Source organism: Dufourea novaeangliae, unplaced genomic scaffold (assembly GCF_001272555.1).
Source record: "Dufourea novaeangliae isolate 0120121106 unplaced genomic scaffold, ASM127255v1 scaffold39, whole genome shotgun sequence".
Lineage (NCBI taxonomy): Eukaryota > Metazoa > Arthropoda > Insecta > Hymenoptera > Halictidae > Dufourea > Dufourea novaeangliae.
In genome coordinates this window covers 1,488,375-1,509,254 of record NW_015373918.1, presented here as the reverse complement: position 1 = coordinate 1,509,254, position 20,880 = coordinate 1,488,375, and positions in this window count along the sequence as shown.

The window sequence follows — 20,880 nt, the reverse complement described above, 5'->3', positions numbered from 1 at the left end:
ATTATATTATCCACCGTATTCGTCTAATTCAGTTACATCTAACTATTTTCTCTTATCGAAATTGAGAACTAACAAAGAACGGCAATCTAAAATCCTTCTGACATGCACAAGACTTCGACGATTATTTTCTCCGTCATCTTAAAGAAAAATCACCTCAATTACCATGCGTAATATATTATTTCAGAAGGAAACTACTTTCAATAATTGCTGATAAACAACACGAATATTACACGAAAAGTTGCCGTCTTAACTTTAATTTGGAAACGTTTGGGACAAACCGTGTAGGATTTCTTTTCGGTCTCTCGCAATATCACGATAAACGTGCGTCGTTATTGACCGGAAATCAAATAAAATCGTACCCTGTGCGGCTCCTTGCGGGACAGGATGATGTTTTAATAATTGAACCGTGGCCGGTGTTGCGGCGCCACGTTGCGCAACGTTTTAAGAAATTAAGCCGGACGCGACCGTAAATCCTTCGTGGCCGGGTCGACGTTAATACATTCCGTCGTGTGTACACTCGGTGCACGCGGCCGAGAACTTGGCGAATTTATCGTACGAGTTTACCGTTGTCACTTCGTTATCTAACGTTCCCTGCCGATATTACAGGGCCTTGAGGGAGATCCCGTGTGTATGTTTCTCTCACTTAATCGTAATGCACGTTCAAGGAAGGGGGGTAGCGCGGTGTGCCTGTTAAACAGGAACAAATATATTGCTCCCGGGGAGCCAGTTCGCTAATATCCGAGATTACACCATTTAAGAGGAAGTTAGTATCGATAGGATATATTTATGAGCTGACTTTTACCTTTAACCGAGGATCTCCTCGTTGCAGTCGCGGTGGAGGGAAACGATGGGAACGGATCACTTGGTATCCTCGTGGTTTCGATATAATCTGCTTACATGCCGTCTAGAGTTTCTCGAGGGCTCCAGAGACGAAAGCTTGTGATTGCAGTAGGAACTCCTAATATGCTTACGACCGTTCAGATTACGAATACTGGGATAGCTTCTTGATAATTACGAAATTGAAATGGAGAGCCTGTATACTTTCAGAGTACGGTGACTTTATAGAATAGGCAAACTCTCACGTCGATTTCAATGAAATTTTGGATTCTCTACCAGTTCTTTGATATTCTCTGTGGTTTATAGAATTTGCACGTGAATGGCGATTAAAACAATTTCCTTCGAAGGGCCACCCTTATATGCAAGGGAGAAATAAAACTTTTACTGCATTGTACAGATTACTACAACTATTTTCTATACAAGAAGAAAGAAATATGTGTTGCTCGCTCGATTGCTAATCTGCCTCGCTTTTCTAAGCTCCAGCATTTTGGATATACCTACAGACTTATTCTCAGAAATAACAAGATCTTTTTTCTCAGTCTATCCATAAACCGCCCACACAGGGTTCTAGCACTTTATGTAAAAATTTATTATCGTAGGATGAGGAATAGAATTGGTAACGATGATAGTCACCCAGATCGGAGATCGAATCGTTATGCAGAGAGTTCACCGACAAACACGTAAATCCTATCCGGCCCAACGTCCCGTAAATCTGGCGCTAATTTCTCCGCGAGAATTGGCCGATTGCCAGGATAGCAAAAACTTCTTGGTGCCTCGAATAAAGTCGGTTTCCCGGCGAGAGAAACTGTCGAATCCCGGCGACACCGTTGCCACCCGCCAGAGGGGGTGGTGTAGCCAGGACTCGAAGCAACACAGTTCTCAGTCGTCGCGAGCACCACCCCCTTCAAAGAAATACTGGTCCTTAGTATTCTAGGGTCGCGGTACACCGCGTTGGCGATGTCCCGCATTCCACGCGTTCCCACGGCCATTTTAATCCTGAAAATGCACATTATTACAGGGAGTTTTACTACGAAGGAAACTGAAATTCCCTGTGTCGTCGTGTTTCCTTGGACTTCGTTAAATTGTTTGGACAGCGCGTTAAGCCTTGGGGACTGAATACTTTCGGGCCTTACGATCATTCTTTCTTGATCGTGAGAAGTGATGCTGGTAGAAGAAGTAGTAAATATTTCTAACTTTGATTTTATATATACTTTGTTTTTATAAAAACGCCGCGTGTCACATGTATTCACTTTCCAGATATTCTCGTTTAAAGTTCTGAACACGAATTCTTTTTATTTGCAAGGTTTCTTTGTTTTCTTGTAACGGTATCAATATATATTACCTTCAATTTGCATAATATTCTTCTGTGCCTTGCGTTGTTTTTTGTAAAATACAAGTTACATATGTGTGTATCACTGGTGTGAAATTGTGTGCTATTTTTAGTAAAATACAAACATGGAATATGATTTTTGTTCCTTTTATTTTATAGAAAATAGTTATAGTAAAAGCAGGTAAAGAGGAATAGAAAATAAAAAGCAATCATAATAGAAAGATGCAAATATCCGTCGTATTCAGCAAGTTTTGTGGAATAGTGGACTTCGGTTACATTGCATTATTTTTTCGAACGTATGAAAATTGTTTTCATGAATTTTTTTTTGATTGATACATGAATCCATTATATTCCACAGCTCAATTACTGCAGTCAATATTTGTTAAAATTGTGACAAGCGGCGTTTTTTCGTACAGTCACACATTTATACAGGCATATCTGTCATCGTCGTGTAATTTATGAAAGTTATTCTTACGCTAGCAATGCACGAGTTAAATTCCTCCTAATCCAAAAATTCCAAATACAAAGGGAACTATCCAAGATCTTTCAGCGTTCCTCTTACGTCCTTTAAAGAAACGAAACAGCAGATGATGCGCACTCAAAGAATGCACCTCGAGTTTCAAGAAGCCATTGTCTCCGACGACCGCGTCTCTTCCAAAAGTCGGCGGAGTTACGACGGGACCGGGTCGCCGCAGAGAACTTCAGTACATTCTGGTGAAAAAGATCCCCATTGGAGTGTGGGGGTGAAACAGAAATTGATAGCCATCGAGCTGCTAAACGCAACCCCGTATCGATCGATGTTCGTCCGACCTGGCAACCCATGGATAAGGCGCGAAGCGTTTGCAAACTACGATTCGTAGAAGTTCGCTTTCCGTGACTGCAGTAAAAACTTCGACCTCGGAAGAACAAACGATTGTCAGCTATCCCCTTTTCCACGCAGTTCGAAGACTTCGAACAATTAATTTTCATCGAGTCGTGGAACAGAGTTCACTAGGGGATGAATCCCAGAACAAAACTGGAACGAAGACGGCCGACACCGGTACCGATAACACAGCTGCGAGTGTAAGATGGCTAATGAAAAGCCGGCTGAGAGTAAGAAAACCCTGGACGATTGCCGGCAACAAAGGCCAGCTAAAGTGGTTCTCCCCGAGACACCTAATTCGTCCCCTTTCACGCGAGTGGGGGAACAGTCCATGCCCTCGCTACCGACTCGCTCGTATAGACGCGTACTCGCGGAAGGATTCAGGGACAAAGTTCTCTGGAAGTTTCCCGGAAGATAGTCGAACACTTCGGGACAGGGGGCGAGGATGGGGCGCTAGAAATTCAAAGTTATTATCTGTTAGTAGCAGAAGGCTTTCCGATCCCTCCTTTCAGCCCTCTCTTCTGCCCTGGTACTGCATTTACTACGAAATGATGACTAGCGATTAAACCTGCTTCCGATCTAAGTTATAATAGTTTTTCGTTTTAGCCTGGTCCGGGATGAATCGACAAACTGGTAGTTAGAAATTGAAGGGGAATGACCGAATAGGCAATGAGTTAAGGGATGAAGAGAAAACTTATGAAAATGCGATTCATTCAACAGAGATGCAGTCAATGTATCCAACGTACTGATAAATAAGTAATTACAGTAAAAGTTCTATGAGAGTTTGAAACTCGGGACCGCTTCAAAACTTTCACTGTGCACCGCGAATCATTTAAGCACCTCACAAATCAATATTTTGCCCGAAGCTCGAGCCTCAAAAGTAAGGTGGCTCTAATGTATTTTCGAAAATAATATGAAATAGTATAACTTCTGATAAGGTATTTAAACGAAGATAGTACTCCTTCGGAAAAATCGAATGTGGTTATTGTTGAATAAAAACCTTTCTTAAATCAGATCAATTCATGGTTTCCAGGCACGGTTCGTAATTTACGGTGGTAAGTAGCCGGCGAACAGGAATGTAATTAGCATTCACGTGTAAATAAAATTACTACGGTGTCGGCAATTCCAACTAGCAGATTTCCCATGTGACGTTTCACGCGCCGCGTACCTAAATACGGTTACAATAATTATTATTGCGGCCGCCGGAATATATTTCGGTTCACGTGTTGAGCCTCGCGGACGCGGCCAAAGTGGAAAATTAATTAACCGCACGCGCGGATAATGAGGTCGACGTTATTTCAGATGTTCCGTCGAGTACGCCGCCGGAAATACGGGGGAGAAAAAAAATTCCGACCAGAGGATTTTCGCGAAGATTCCACGGCTTATATTCAGTCTGTTCGCGGTTGTTGCTGTTCGTTTCGCTCTGACATTCTCGGATTTCCATTAACACGTTGACCGTGCCAAACGTCGTGCAATTTCCTCTATATTCCTAGGGTTGCATTTTTAAAAAGTCGATCAATATCATTTCCGTTGAAAGAGAAACGATAAAACAAAGGCGAGGGTGGTAAACACACAATAGAAATTCAAAGTAGTATGGTTCACACGAGCAAATTTAATGTATTTGCAACAGACGTGTCCCGAGTGGCAGTAAATACATTAAACAATGCATCGTGTTGTTGATGCCGACAACTGAATGTTTATGAAGTGGTACATGCGGTCAGATGACAATGATTCTCTGTATGATAATTCGTGATGCATCTGGTGTAAATATAATTAGTAATAAATGAGGTTAAATGAGCGAAGTGTCACCGGTTGGTTACAATAATTAAATAGAAGTGTGCATGTCAATGACATTGGAAGTTAATAAAAAAATAATATGTAGTTTAAAAAAAGAATGTTTAGCATGATGTTTTCAAAACAATCGAATTTGAAATTCTATGAAATAGAACTTGGCTCACTCGACTGCCAATTATATTCAGTTTCCAGTTACCATTACCACGACCGTCGGATGAATATTGAAAATAGATTATTTCGAAAACCAAGAATCATACGAAAAAATTTCATTCCACATTTTCGACTGATCTTTGCGCGTACAATCAAATTCTCTCGGATTGTACCACTAGTTCGGAAACACTTCGTATAATTTCACTACAGCCCGATTTAACGAAGCATTCACAACACTCTGTTCACTTCCCGTAAAACGATCTGCTCCTTGCACAATGCATAACCGGAGGAATCCCAAAGCTACAAAGAAACAGACAAAATATATTGGAAGCTCTAAATACCACAATTCCAACAATTTGTCCAGCAGCCAGAAGAAGCAAGTCTCGCATCCCCATCTGTACAACTCCTCCTCGACGTTGCAAACCGTGGTCGTTAAAAAGATCCCTGTACTCGGTACCGCTTCCCGGCAAGAACTAAATAAACCATCGTCCAATCGATGAGAATCGATGACGCATGGTTGCCAGCGAAAGAACGCCTGCTCCCTCTGGCGGCGTTATTAGCGTCCCAAGGACTAACGACGTCCATCAAATAGAAAGAAACAACGGCGCCCCGGCTGAGGTAAACAAGCGGCCTGTCTTTCAGCGTAACAAAGTAGCAAATTGTTCCCGGTTGTAAAAGCCGTTTCGTCGCTAAGAACCAGGACAATGGGACACAGCCAGCGGCATTGTTTCCTGCTCGTTCCTCGGTAATTATCGGCCCCACTGCTGGGGAAGAAAATCTACCGTGAAACACGTCGAGCCGCGTAGACAGGTCCGTTCTCTTAATTCGTCTTAATCATTTAACCGCGTCACGCGATGCTACCGATCGTTGGATCTGGACAAGCTGCCCGCGTCCTCGATCTTCTGCTCGTTGCCGTTCGTGCTTCCTCACAGGCCATTTAACGGGGTATATCCCCTTAAACGCCTGCACGTCCCGCGTCAATAACGCCCGTGGAATACGAGGAACGGTTTTATCAGTTAATGGAAGGTGGAGGGGGAAGGGGGCCTGTTGCGTTTTAAGAGTCGATCATCCGACGTAAATGTACCGAAAACGAAGGGACCGGTTATCTGCCGGGAGGAATTGGCGTATTATAGACTTTGCACGTCGACGGTGGGGATCCAGGAGTATTATTGGCTGGTCTGCTCGCCGTTCGGATGGAACGGAGTTATTCGAGAGATTTATTGGATCTTTATGTAGGGTATTACGTTCAGTGTTACCGTTCACGGTGAAGGTTATACAGAAAGCGATACGAAATTCGTCGACTGTTGAACGGGATCAGACAAAACCGCTTCTGATCATTATTCAATACCGACCATTTTTCAAATTCATCGTTCGAAGGGAGGGGGAACGAAGTCGATCGATTTTCTTTTTTTCGAGTTAAGAAAACAACGTTCCAGTTTGTAGATTTATCGGGAACAAGTTCTTTCGGGATGCCCGGTCCGTGAGCACTATATCAAAAGTACCCACGAAACTTGGATCGTTCCGCGAAGTGGACTGAGCCCCGTCCGAGAAAACCGACGGTTATTTCGTTTGTCCATAATTCATAACAGCCGTGGCACATACATGTACACGTATACTGTGGTAAATTAACGAGAGCTAGGTATTGCTTTAATAATCGCAGACGACACAGTCGTGGCCGGCAGGAAATTATTGTTAGTCTTCCTTTCGGGTATGATCCGACAAAGATAAGCGGCGGGCCACGTCCGCGGCCAGCAAATTACGATGTTTGAATACTATGCAGAAGCTATCTCTCCCGCGCTTTGATGTAACACCGGGGGCACCCGTTCCCTCCCCCAACCCCAGATGGGTATTCAAAGCAATCGTCCGCGAATGAATCCCGACGAGACGAGAGTTAATTTAATTTTCCGCGGCGATGTTTAAACGCATCTCGAGCGCGAGGGCGACCCCGAAGGATCTTGTTTGATCAGAAATAAAGGCCACGGCAAAAGCTGATTATATAGAGGACCGTGTAAACGTTGTCCTACCGTTCGCGAGATCCCTCGAGGAAAGGAAAAAAGTGGATTAAGACGGTTACAATTACAACGAATTAGGTGCAACTTGGAATCGAACAATTTGCAGCGATCTTTGAACACTTTAGAGTTGGGCTGTAGGAAGATCTGGGCTGGCAGGCCAGTTTTTCAGTGTTTGATTTTTAATAAATTATGTGGGCGAAATATCATTATGATAGTTATTAGATTCTGTAAGACGTATATTTAGCTATCTGGTTGACCGATTAAAGTTGACTTAATGTGATAACAATTCAGGTTTTTTTAATATTTTCCATGTTTTAAAGTATTTCTGTAACATTTAATCTACTATAATTGTATAGAGCGTGAAAACCAGAAATCTACAAGTAAAAATATATCCTGACGTAGTCAATTTTTCGTCAAACATTGATAACTTTTAAAGAACGTGCAATCGCGTTGTCGGAAACGAAGACAGTAATTCCTCGATGAATGCGACACGAGCAACGGCGCGTTATTTCCACCACTGGGGGAGTTCCCCTTTGGAATCAATCAAAACAGAGTAAACAGAAGCTAAGCAGAGGCTCTGCTTCGGGTAAAAAACAAATTTATGAGGGGTTGAAAGCCATTCCGCCTTGCCATGAATGCTTCGAAACGGACCCGACTACGTCGCACTCATGGAGATATTACTCTAAATGGCATAGTACAAGTGACTTATATCTACAGTAAATCTGTCCGCGGTAGAGCACACGTCGGAACAAAATCATTAACAATTAGTCTACCTACCCCTATAGGCAACCAGCCCCAGTCTCCCCTATTTTCGAAATTAGTCTGTTAGTCACTTTGTAAAAATGAATTTCCTAACAACCGATGTCCTTGCATTGTAATTTCATCATTAATGTAACTACCATTTCAATTCTTCCAGTTGTCATGTTTAATGCGCAATTCGTTTGATCCACGGTTTGCCATCGACAGCGAGCACGATATTATTTGATTATTCATGAGCGTCGTTGCAGGCGCTATATCGTTTACGGTTGGAGGTGTGTGGAAGGGGGAAAAAAGGCTCACGATGCAAATGCGGTCCCGTGTGTATCGCGAAACGGTCGGAAAGTTAATCGAACGTTATTCGATAGTCGGCATTCATAATGCAGAGGAACGTTGTTAATTCACCGGCAATGAATATGTTTTAAATTTCAGATTGGTACACGCCGCCGGTTACGGTGCCGTTCGCGTCATTAATCATTCAATAAATAAGGGACACCAAACATTGTTCTGATTAATATCCCCTCTCCCCTCCCCGTTGTGGCCGTGCGTATTTAGCATTCATGTATTCATCACGCTGTTATATACCGCACTGTCACCATTTTCAATTACACCGACGGATTTTCAGCCGTTCCGCGTTCGTTCTTTTCCGATCGGATCTCATTGACTGTAAACACTTCATCGAGGTCGAAATGAGTGCCCATCCGCGAATCGCGTGCACACAACCGGGTCTGTTTAAATTGAGATATCAACGCTCGGAGGTGGATCGAAAACGATGCGGATCGAAGTACAGTGGTTTGGGTGGAGGCGCGAGGATTGTTTCGAATTCAGCTCGCAACGAACATTTTCCAATTTTCTTCCGGTCGGACTAGATGGTCGTGGAATATTTTCATTTTTTTTCTGATTCGACTTATCTCGACACTATTATCGCGGAGAGATTTCCAGTCACGACGAACGCTTCGACGTGTTAAAGAAATTATATTAAAGAGCGCCCTTTAAATATGTATTTTGCTCTCGAGCGAACACTTACCCGTATTCTTTTTCGCTACAAGGAACCTCTTCCGCCTTGTTGGAATTTCCTGTCTTGTTAAATCGAACTTCACACGCGTGTGCACGATGGGAGGGGGGGGGAGATTCCTTTCGAAAAAACAGGGAGTTTACCTAGGCTGAGTCTTCCAGCGTCTCTCTTTGATCGGTCGCTGTTCTCGTTTTCACCGAGATGATACCTACGTGCACGCGACAGTCGGTTCCCTTTTTGTATCTCTAGACTGTGCAAATAATACCATTCGTTCCTTTCGGCTGCGTCGTTCCCTGCGCGTTACTTTTACAATGTGCGAGTGAATGGACTCGGTTGTTTACCGGCAACATTTCCGAGTGAGTCCCTGATGGGGATGAAAGTGGATGGAATAGTCAATATGGGCAAAAGAGTCGAAATAAATGAAAGACTGAAAGGGGACATAGTCAATGTAGACGAGAAGAGTGAAACACTTGAACGTTACGACAATGTAGACAGTCAGATACAATGAAGAATATATAATACGCGCAAGTTTCTGATTATGACTGTCTTCATGATCTGCACAGAACAACCGATATGGGCTTCCTTTTCCGTCAGTTCAGTTACACGCGTGACGAATTAACGACTGCTATTTTTAATTGCTTGAAAGTGTAAATTTCAATTTTTATAACAATATAATATTTCTTCATTGAGTAGACACTTGTCAAACAATTATTTAACCTCATCGACTGTTTCATACTTCGACTGCCACGTCACTCAAACAACGGTGTCACATATATTGTAAAGGGAAATTTGCATTGTTTAAATAACTCTACAAAATTTTGCATAAAATTAATACTGCAGTATAATATAAAATAAACTCAACAGCCTCTTAACTAAATGCATATATTTTCGATGATTTATGACTTGAAAAAACGGAATAAAGTGTGTCTGACTACGTACGACCTTTTCCACTGTGACACTCTACGTGTTATACGTCAGGTTAACGTTCTTAGATACTGCTGCTGTTCACTATGCATTATTCGAATAAAATTGTGCACAACTCTGCTACAACTTCAACGTTCCCGACTGTCCATTTCTATTTGCAACCAAGCACACTACTCTGTTCCCGATAACGGATCGCGGTTACTTTCGTTATTTCCATTTACACGGCAAGAGTCGTACACCTGAGATCCCGCGATAAGTCGCTATTTTGTAATGTCAATACAAAGATTGCTTCGCGGAAATGACGAATCGTTCCGATCGATACTCGACAAGATGGATTCTACCCAGAAAAATGGTGAAAATAGCCAGAAGGGGAATAAACTCTTGTAATTCAGTTCCAGTGGGTTTCACTTTCCGGACGCTCGGAAACGCGAGAACATACGCACGCGAGAGACCGACCAAGATGGATGACGGTTGCCACGGAATTGAACAGCTTTATCAAGAGACATGTCGAGGTCGCGTGAAAACACGCCCAGTGAAAAAACCAAGGGACCCGCTTCCTGTTATTCCAGTCGATCCGGCTGATACTTTTTCTCGCTATCTCGACGATCAGCTAGCTGATAAACGGCGTACGATCGATGATTTTTCTCTTCACCGGGTCACGTCCCTGGATCTACGGCGTTAATGCAATTAACTTCGCGTCCAAAGGCGTGCCAGTGACAAACTCCCCTGGCTCACTAGCTCCTTTGGAAGATATATCTTCCTCGAAACTTCGAATCTCAGACATTCACACGCCGGAATTCGGTTGAAGTGGCGCGCGGAGAGAGTGGGTCAACCAGGTACTTTCATAACTCCATAAATATTGACTTTATCGAAGCTTGTTAGGGGCCAGAAGGAGGCTCTGTGCGGCGTCGAACATGATTCAAATACTCCTCCGAGGCCCATCCTTCTGGAGATTTTAACGCTGAAAGGATCACACGCCTCTGGAGAAGCTCATTGCAAATTCCGTACTGATTGTCAGTATAGAACAACGGTGGACAAAAAAGTATAAATATAAACTTTTATATTTATACTCTGTAGCACAAAATATGAATAAATTTTTAAAATAATAATTCCTTTGGTTCTTGAACATTCAAAAATCTATGAAAAGTATTACATGTGGCTCTTATTGTCGAAGAGACTTGCCCACCCCTGGCACAGAATGATCAAGTATAGCAATTTTGCAACTGATAAGTAATAATAAATTCCACAGGAGATAGAAATACGGAAGCTCACTTCTCAGCTCTTGGCCCCGAAACCGTCTTGTCGTTCCATCGTCCTCTATCAGATCCCGTTCTCGCCTCCACGGTTCGGGTGACAGGCCAGGAAAGAGTAAAACCAGAGTGTGAGTATGGTTCCATTTCTGGCGCATCAATCACCGACCGTCGATACGTTCGTGCTGTGTTCCACTTTTCGTGGAATCGATTTCGGAGTCGTCGCGTCTTAATAGCGACGCGTCGACACCGCAACCGCCACTTAGCGTGATTGCGTAGGAAAGATGGCGGTCCTCTAACAACGTTGTTTGTCTTTCACGAGTCGACATGAAATGTCACCCCGTCGAGGTATGACCGCTAGAGATCAAGGATTCCTGGATAGGAGGAACACGACGACCTTTCGACCGACAATGTGGTTTCTCCGCCCTGTTTTCCGTCGTCCAAGGAAACGAGCCACTCGTCTTGGTTGTACCGACATTTTCACGACGACTCCTCGTCTTAACCACGTCAAAACGGGCCAAGGAGGTGGATACGGGGGGACACGGCTGACGTCCGCGGGTTACCGAATGCCGTACCGTGTCCTGGCATCGATATTCGAAAAGTTGGCAGCTGTCGCCGCGGCGGGTAGGGGGCGGGGGGAACGGCGAGACACTGGGCCGAAGCAGCACGAGGGCGAAAAAGAGAAAGGATAAAAAACGAGGCGGCGAACGAAGAAAAAAAAAAGGGTACGAAGTGTCAATCGATACCGTTCCATCCGCTCCGCGCCTAAAACCACACCGATAGGGTCGCCTGCGAATCGTTCTTGCACCGTGCTATCCCATCGTCCTCACTCTTTGCTGACATAGCACTCGAGGGCTGCTATTGGTTGGTTCGTGACTCGCTATCGTAATCTATTCCCTCGCCTCGATCGTTTTCCGAACGATCGAGGGGTACGTTCCGAGCACTGGATTAATGAACCCTCTGTGTGTGTGCTCACCACGGTAATAAATATTAAGTTGTTTTATGTTTTCAGAACGGAGATTCCTTTTCGTGAGATTTCATTTTATAGCGGATCCTGTGTAATCAATAAACTAAGGAATGCTTTTTGGAGAAAAAAGACCAGTCGTACCGACAACACAATATTCAATGTAGTCTGATATTTCAATTGTATTATAAATTATTATATCGGTAACAATATACTTATCACAATCGTGAAATATGTTGTTTTCTCTACCACATTATTTTCCTCGCGCTTTCTGCATAATCTTGACCAGTTCACGCATTTCATTTACTGAAACACAAAAGGTTTATTGTGTTTTCTTTTCCTCGCGTCTAAAGATGTATATTACAAAGCTACGTTAACGTAAAATATCTCGACAATTGTAAGTAAAACACTGTAAGTTAAAGAATGGGGAGTATAAAATGAAATTCTTTTGTTCAAAAGACCCGAGCGCGTTCTACCCAAGCGTGTCCAGCTAATTTTCTTCCGCAAACTCTTCGCGGAACTGTCGAGCACATAGTAAAAACACGTGGGTCAGTCTCTTGATTGTTTCTTCTTACGGTAAAAAATTCTATTACGTAGCGACGTGGTCGTGGCTTTTCCCTCGAAGAAATTTGATAACAACGACTCGATTACGTTTCATAAAGTGGAGAAACATTCACGGAAGTTCCTTATTTCTTTCCCTGGTACGCAACGCATAAGCTGCTCCCAGGTATTGCTTATCGCGGATAAACGATCAGCAGAGCCATTGGGATTACCATTGACAAACGGAAAATCGATCGGGGTTGCTCATTGCGAATTACCTTATCGGAAGCAAGAAGTTCCACGAACAGATTCGAACGAATTACGGTCCATTAGCGTATTGCATTCAAGATGGCAGCAAGACCGAGTCTTAACCTGCGGGTCTAGGTATCTCTTTGGATTACAAGCATTCGGACACACAGCTCGTTCGAAACTACGTGAGTATCGCTTTGTCGAGGTTTAGGCGAATCGAATAAAACTCGGCGCAACGGAAACGAATCTTAGTAGAAACTGTAACGTTGATAGCAGTTCTTACAAGTTATCCCAAACGTTCGTTTGTCCCTCGATAAACGCCGAGACGAAGAAACTCCGGAGTTTTGGAGGAGCCTGTAAACGAGAGCTCTCCGCAGTCTCGTTCACGGAGTTCGATTCATTGCCCAGCCGGCCGGTCAATCGTCGAGCCAGCAGAGTCTCGGGGAATTGGTGTGCCGGACGAGCCGGGCCTATTACCGAATTAGTTAACCCAACCTTAATCCAGTTTACCCGGACTGTACACACCGACTTGCCTCCAATCCCAGCATTTCGAGGAGTATTATGCTCAATGAATCATGAAAAAGCTGATCGTAGGATTCGCCGGTTGGGCTCGCCGATCGTTCTAGGTTTAGTGGGCTGCATCTAAATCTGCCGATTACTCGAACTTCGGGGTCCTTTCTTCTTTTGGAGACATGATCTAATAATTCTGTTTTATGCGTGGTTCATTGATAAGTACCATAGTTGACCACTGTACTTAATTAATTCTCATGGTGTCTGTCTTCTGGGACTTAGGGGTTCAATCTTCTTCACTAGACATAACCTAACAATTCTACTTCATGTGAGGTTCACGGACAAGTATCATAGATGATCATTATTATATTGTTGTGGCGTTTGAAGCCACGAAGCTGGCTTCTCGTTATAACTGAAGATGCCTCCGACTCCGAGGATCGATTTGTGAATCGGTCAGTCGTTTCGCTGACAACCGCCAGTATTTAAAAAGAGAGTCTCTGATATGACATGAGAGAGAATAGACGTATCATAATTAAGTTGTACATATTTATATATAATTAACCTTGTACAGTTGTACAGTTATAAATAAACGTTGGGTTGTGTTGTGTTCTATAATAAAACTGTTATGTCGTGTGGTGGAACGCCACGGCGTAACAATGTATTAATACTAAAGGTGCAACAATTCAACCTCACGCAAGATTCTTTCATAAGTACCATAGATGGTCACTGTAATTTATCAATGCTAATGGTGTCCCTCTTCTGTGGCTTAGGGGTTCAATCTTCGTTTGCGGACATGATTTAAAAATTCTGCTTTACGCGAAGTTCATTAACAAGTACCATAGATAATCACTGTACTTGACCACTGCTCACGGTGTCTCCTTTGTTACCCAGCATAGTAGTTTTTGAATTTAGTAACAGCTGATGTACCTTCACTGTAGGCCGCTCCATCGTCACTAGACTCTAAGTCCTAGAGTCTAGGATGAACTCGAGCGTCCCCGTCGAAGTGGATAAAATGCCAGAGTGTATCTGATGCTGAGAAGTTGCCGTGCAGCGAACCTAAGATCAGGAAGCCGCAGGCTGCCGGCGGAGGCGGTCGGTTTGTTCGCTGAAATTCAAATACCTTCTGCCGGTGTGTACTTCGGCGTCTGTTCCACGTAGCCGAAGGCTCGTCTGCCAATCACGGCACGCCTACCCAACTTTTCCTACCGTGGCACGTAAACGCACACGCACGACTTACATACATACGTACACCCAGCCACGGTTGTTGCCACCAGCGCATCAACCGAGAACCGTATCTCTGACAGCTGAACTTTCGCACAACTTTTTTTTGCTCCTTATTCCGCCTTTCTCCACGGAAACTCGGAGAGAACCGGGCATTCGTGTTTAAGTAAAATTAACGAGGCCATGGGAGAGAAAGGACGTGGTTGCTCCCTTTTTACCGAATATTAGACGGGCTGCCCGTGGTCTCGGTCTCTAGTCCGATCTAGTTTCGACTATTTAGAGCTTTGGTCCTTCAGAAGAGATTTCTGTGGCAGGTAGACGCTGGAATTTAACAGCAATTTCTCAACTTCTTAATTATCGGATCGATATTCAGTGAGTCAGATTTTTTCTTCAGGATGCTAGTTCAGTGACTCGAGATGAGGACTCTGTCATGTGCAACAATGAATGTACTCAACTTCTTGGCTCCAAAAGATGTTGCACAACTCGGTCATTATAAATGTTGACCTGACCTGACCTCCTAAGCACAATTTTCTGCTTGTCTGTAACAATTTTCTCCTAATTTAAGGATCATTAGGAACTTTCATTTTCACACGGCCTTTGAATAATAGGAAATTTAACACTACCAACATCGCATCTTGATCGAAGTCCAAACCCTCGAACAGCAGTCCCACGGTAAATACTTTCCTCAGTCGCACGTCGCGGAACAGCTGATGTAGCATCAAGAACAACAACCAACTAGAGGGTCCATAAAGTCGCAAAATTTCGCCGGGAGCTCCATTAACAGTGACCCAGAACCGCAGAACCATCTGCCTCCGCGTCCCGTGGAAACAAAGGTTACACCGGAGGAATGGAACGCGGTTCCTGGCAAGATGCTACATAAATTTCCGCAACATTCGCATTATTTATCGTCATCCCTTAAGTAATCTTCATTAAAAGCCTCCGGGGGCTTTGTTTACAGAATCAACATCGTCGGGGGGCGGGCCACGGGACAGGGAACTTCGCCGTGGCTGAAACGGTCGGTACCTTCAGAACGCGTTGGCAGAGTGTTAGTGAAGGAAGATAGTATCGAGACAGTTTGGGTGCATCACGGTCAGGTATACACAGACAGCATCTCCAGAGGAAGCAGCGTCGGGAAAGGAGTCTGTCGTGGATAAGCATATAAGCACGCGCCGTTAAGGTAATTAATAGCCAGGTTCGGCGAAGTTATTGCCAGGCTTTATGTCCCGACGCCTGTTCGAAGGAGGCCAGGAACACCGGATCTCCCAGAGTTCAGCACATATTTATTAAACGAGTTACACGATTTGTCCGAGCAAATATTGCACGGTTCCGCTTGGTGTCGCGCTTTCGTCCGCGGACGGTGCCAACTTTTTTACGAGCCCCCATTACGGATCCTGGCCAGGGGGGTACAACGTCCGATTTCCAACGCGGCGGAACACACGACGCACAAAAGTGGCCGACTCGCTCTCGAAACCGGATAGACGTTTTATTGATTAATGCGTTTGCGCAGTCACCGCCCTCCCTGCCCCTCGTTCACCACTTCGCGCCGCGATACTTGTTGTTCGGTTTTATTAGCCGGAAACCGGGGGAATTCTTCACTGACGATGATTACGGTGCACGCTGACGTGCAATGTCCTCCACTTGACTCCGAAGCGATTGGCGTAACTGATGGATAGGCGTTGAGGAGTTGGAGTTGATTCTGAGTTGGTTTTTGGGGAATTTTTTTGGAACGATGTTTCGATTTGGTTGAGATTGGTTAGACGATCTTGGGGGATTTGGTGATGGAGAGAATAGGTTGGTGAAAGAAGCTTGTCTTATTAACCCTTTCATATGTTGGCGCACGTTGGTGCAGATCTGTATCATTGATAGGGACTTGAGATATACAGGCCAGAAATCGGGCGTTCAATGTGTTAAGGTACAATATAAAAAAGTAATGTGAAGTGGGAGGCAAAGGATTAATTGTGAATAGTATTTGTGCTTTTAGTGAATTTCTCGGAGCTGAGAACGAACTAGGTGACTCTGAAAGCGAAAGAAAAATTTGTGATACCTTGTCGTAAGGAATAGAAAGGTTGTCAGAGGAGATTTTGTTAAAGATTGACGACATTGATGTAGTATTTACGTTCTAGTAGGCCCTAATTCACTATACAATTTGGTGAGTATACATGATTGAGCATGAAATTCGTTTATGAAAGTTCTTGAAAGGTAAATTAATGATTTGATGAATATGTTAACCAAACAATGAACAGACAAAATCGCAACGAGCATACGTGACGTTCTTTATGCTGTAAATAGTATAAATCATTTGTGCATTTTAACATTTAAGTAAATCGAATTGTACAGACTAATTTATAATGAATAAATTTCAACATTCTTCAGTACCAAGCAAATTTTATATCGTCGTAACGCTTTTACGCTTATACGAGTCGTAAAATGTTAATTGCAACGTTTAATCCTTCTTTGACGACCTAATTTCGTAACTGACGTCACACAAACACACGCTTGAAACGAGGAGAACGGTAATTTCCAATTTTTTAATTTCCCGTTGAAACGTTACACGGACGAAAATTGTTTCTAACGCAATACATGTGAATACCTCGCTTTTCATCGTTTCTTTATCACATTGAAGTAATTTTTCGTTAAGCGAACAAAGCTTTTAATTTCATTCCGTTAATGTCCCACATAAAACGATCGAGTTCAATTTACATATCGAGTATATTTCTTGTTTCTCGATGTCAAAAAATAGATTCTCCCGGCCAATGATTCGCGAAACCTGTGAAATCAAGCGAAAACTGTCGCAATTTACTGCATGAAATTCCGAAGAAATTACATTTCGCTGAAGTTCCATTGAAAAAGAGGCGCTTTCAGACCTTGAAGACCGTTATGTTTCGCCCGTTTTAGTTCGCTTCTTACTGTTCCTAGCTAAGTTTCAATGACTGTTCCTCGGAGTTGGAAACGATCGCGCGATGTCTGCTCTAGAAAGCGTTACCGCCAGACCAAAGACGGTGGATAGAGAGCGCGTGGATGTTGAGGGAGAAAGGGAGAAAACGCCGAATGGAGAACTGAAGATTATCCGTCAGAAACACGCGGATCAACTGGTGCTGGAATGAGACCGGGAGATGAACTCCGTTTGTAAATGGCCGGCGATCTCATTTTGTGGTGTCACTTTGATTGTTAAGTGGGCGTTTTAGTTGGAACAAAATAAATTGGCACCTCATGGCTATGGTGGTGGTAGTCAACCACCACTGGAATGAACGTATCTGAACACGTTTTTATTACACCAAACATTTTCGGACCCTTCACTTTTTCACTTGACAATATACATATGAATGCTAGAGTTGGTGTTATATTTGAAAAAAATATGAGTTGTTTCAATAAGAACACGAGGTATTCATCACTTCTATAATGTGTTGTTAATTGAAGAAGTGTTTGAACGAGAGTTGCAATTTTCTAAACATTTGAGAATGAGCATAACGGAATGTATTGCACATAAAATTTGATTAAAGCGTGGAAACATTTATAAATTTCGTTTATTTACGTCGAGATAACCGCGACCTCGATGGTACGTAAAACGGACCAAATACTTCACAATTTTGATGTTATCGTGGTTTCATAGCTCCCAGCGATGGCGATGGTAATCGGCTTCCACATCCACCCCATTTTCCTAAACACTTCAGCAATTTCACCCCGAATATTGCTAGCTTCTTTGCCGTACGAAGTTCCGAGTGTCCAGGCAAATTGAAAATTCCTGTCCTTTACCTTCTCGATCGCTCGCTCTTTATACATCCCCTTTGTTTTTACAGACTTCAATTTTGTATTTTCGCTACACCGTTACCTGTTCCTTCTACGAAACTTTGTAATATCCCGAAAGAAGAAAAATATCATAGGGCAATCAAGGAGATGTTTGGAGCCATCTATTACGTGAAGCTCCAATTTCCAAAAATAATGAAACGTGGCAAAAAAAGTGGACAAGGATCTGAAGACTTCTTCTAGACACGAAGCTTCCTCTCATCCCGCGTACATTCGATCGGTGCCAGAGGATACGAGTCCACACCTGCATCGATTGTTCCATAACTTGTCGGACTCCTTTTATCTCGAAAACGTTGAATTCCACTTCGTTTCGCCTATCCGTGACGCTCCATCTGCTTAGCCGCAAGTTTTACTAGCGGGCATCGCGTTCCACGAGCGACCTCGTGGCAATTCGATAAGCGATGCTCCACTTTTTCTGCCTATCAATATCTGCACGATACTCGGGCGGCCATAAATTTCATGCATTATTTTCATCAAAACGCCATTCCATGCGAAATACGACAACGACCGAGAGCCCCGACGAGAAAGATATTCGATTTACTTGTCACTATAAAAAGTTTATTATCGCGGAGCGACATTAGCTTTCGATTTCGACGAGCACTCTCGTAATGGAGGATCGCTCCCTCTTTTCAGACACGAATTAGATACAACATTTTTTTTATGGCGTTTCCTACCTCTAATGGACCATCGTTATTTCGGCCATATTAAAGGTCTAGGTGACAGTTAGTGGAAGTATATGACGATTGAATAATAGCATTTAGAAAAGGTGGAGTATCGTTTCCTATATTTTCCGTAAGTCCGTTGTCAGTCCTAAATGATAAAATTGTTTGAAGGAAATATTTTAATTCGGTGCAAACATGATTTTGAAATGGATAACTATATTTAATAAAATGATAGGGATAATTTTTAATATACGATCATCCATTTCGTTATTCACGACAAAGTGACCGTAATGTCGGCGTGAAAATGATTTGCCTCTTGGTTTTCGGATATCAACGCTTTTTGCTGACCCGTCTTCGCTCTCCGACGTCACGAAATTGGAAATTTTTCATGCAGATTGGCCTGACAGGAGGCACACGTTCCACGCTCATGTTCTTACATCCTCCACCCCTGGTATAGCTCACCCTACTTTCGGATATTACTTCTGCGATTGACACGCTTTTTACCTTTGTCAAGAACGACGCAGGCTCGTAAAATGTGAATCGAGAATTTTACTTTTCTTTCGTTCGATCCTGACTTGTGTTTCGTAATACATTTTTTATTGAGCCTTGATACTCTAAATAATACTTTCTTCTATTTCTATAATTCGATTAGTTTGCTGGCACTTTACGAACTTTTTATAAAACTATTCTGTCAAACTTCCAACATGTCTATTGTATTTTTAATCACGTTTCGTTTAAATTATCAATCTGACTTCATTAACCTTCACTGAACACTTGTCTCACAGATAAACGACTACAACACTATTTAATGACCAACTGAATGTTCTTTTTCGTTATAGAAATAGGGTGTCACTTATTGTCATTTGAAGGCACTCAAATATATAGATTTTCAAAAATTCTCCACTAAATCGTGATAGTGGAAGAAAAATGCAAATTCATCTCTAGGTCGAGTGGTTTGTAATGAATCCTTAACCCTTCAACGCCCATACCTTTAAATCGTTATTTAAAAATTATGAGACTGATCGTATATATTATACCCTGTCAATTTGAAATCGAAAATATCAATATTAAACATACCCACGTTTTTTCATTCTTTTTCTTTTTGTATTTATTTTCGCAGGGAATATTTAAATTCCTCATACGAAACCGTGAAGATCTACTTCATACCGGTCAAACTACAGATTCTCGCTGACAAAATTTAGATATCAACCAGCAATAGAATTTGACTCAATTTTAAAATGAGTGTTTCACCGGCGCAACACTGGACGTTAAAGGGTTAACCGATGAAACGAGTGCAGAATCACGTCCACTGTTCTCTGTGCTCACGTTACCAATACCAAACAGCGCAACTACAGTGAGGGAATTCTGTACATTGAAAAAGGGAAGCGAATAGTTCTTCCTTCGCCAATAACACGTCACATATTGTATGAAATCTGGCCCTAATATCCACCTGGCGGTAAGCCCAGCGTCGCATAAAATTGTATTAACGTATCAAGCCCTATTGTCCAGAGTGTAACGCGGGCCGTCCAACCTTTCTTACGATAAGCATATTTTATTGCGGCCATGAGACCAGTAGTTATATTTCGCGGTGTGAAGTTACCCCGAGAGAGAAAGAGAGAGGCAGGCGAAAGGTGTGCGGGCGGAGACGCGGAGAGACAAAGCGGAGCGCGTACGAGAGTCCTCTTTCCATATTTTCTGGGAATACGGGCTAGGCACGGGGGTACGCGCGGTCGTAATATTAGATAAAAGCTCGCAAAATTGCATTTTCGGCCGCCCTTGTTCCGGGCTACCTGCCGCAGTAAATCGGATTTTCGGATTTGCTAGATGCATGCACTCAAAGAGTTCGGTCAAATCATACTCAGACTCGAAAAAGCCGGCCCCTAGTCGGCCGTCTGTTACTGAATATTTAATGTGGATATCCCCGGCGTTGTACGTGTGTCCGGCCTCAGGCCGCTGTGTGAGCGAAAAGGTGATACTGTTGGGAAACATTTATCCTTCGA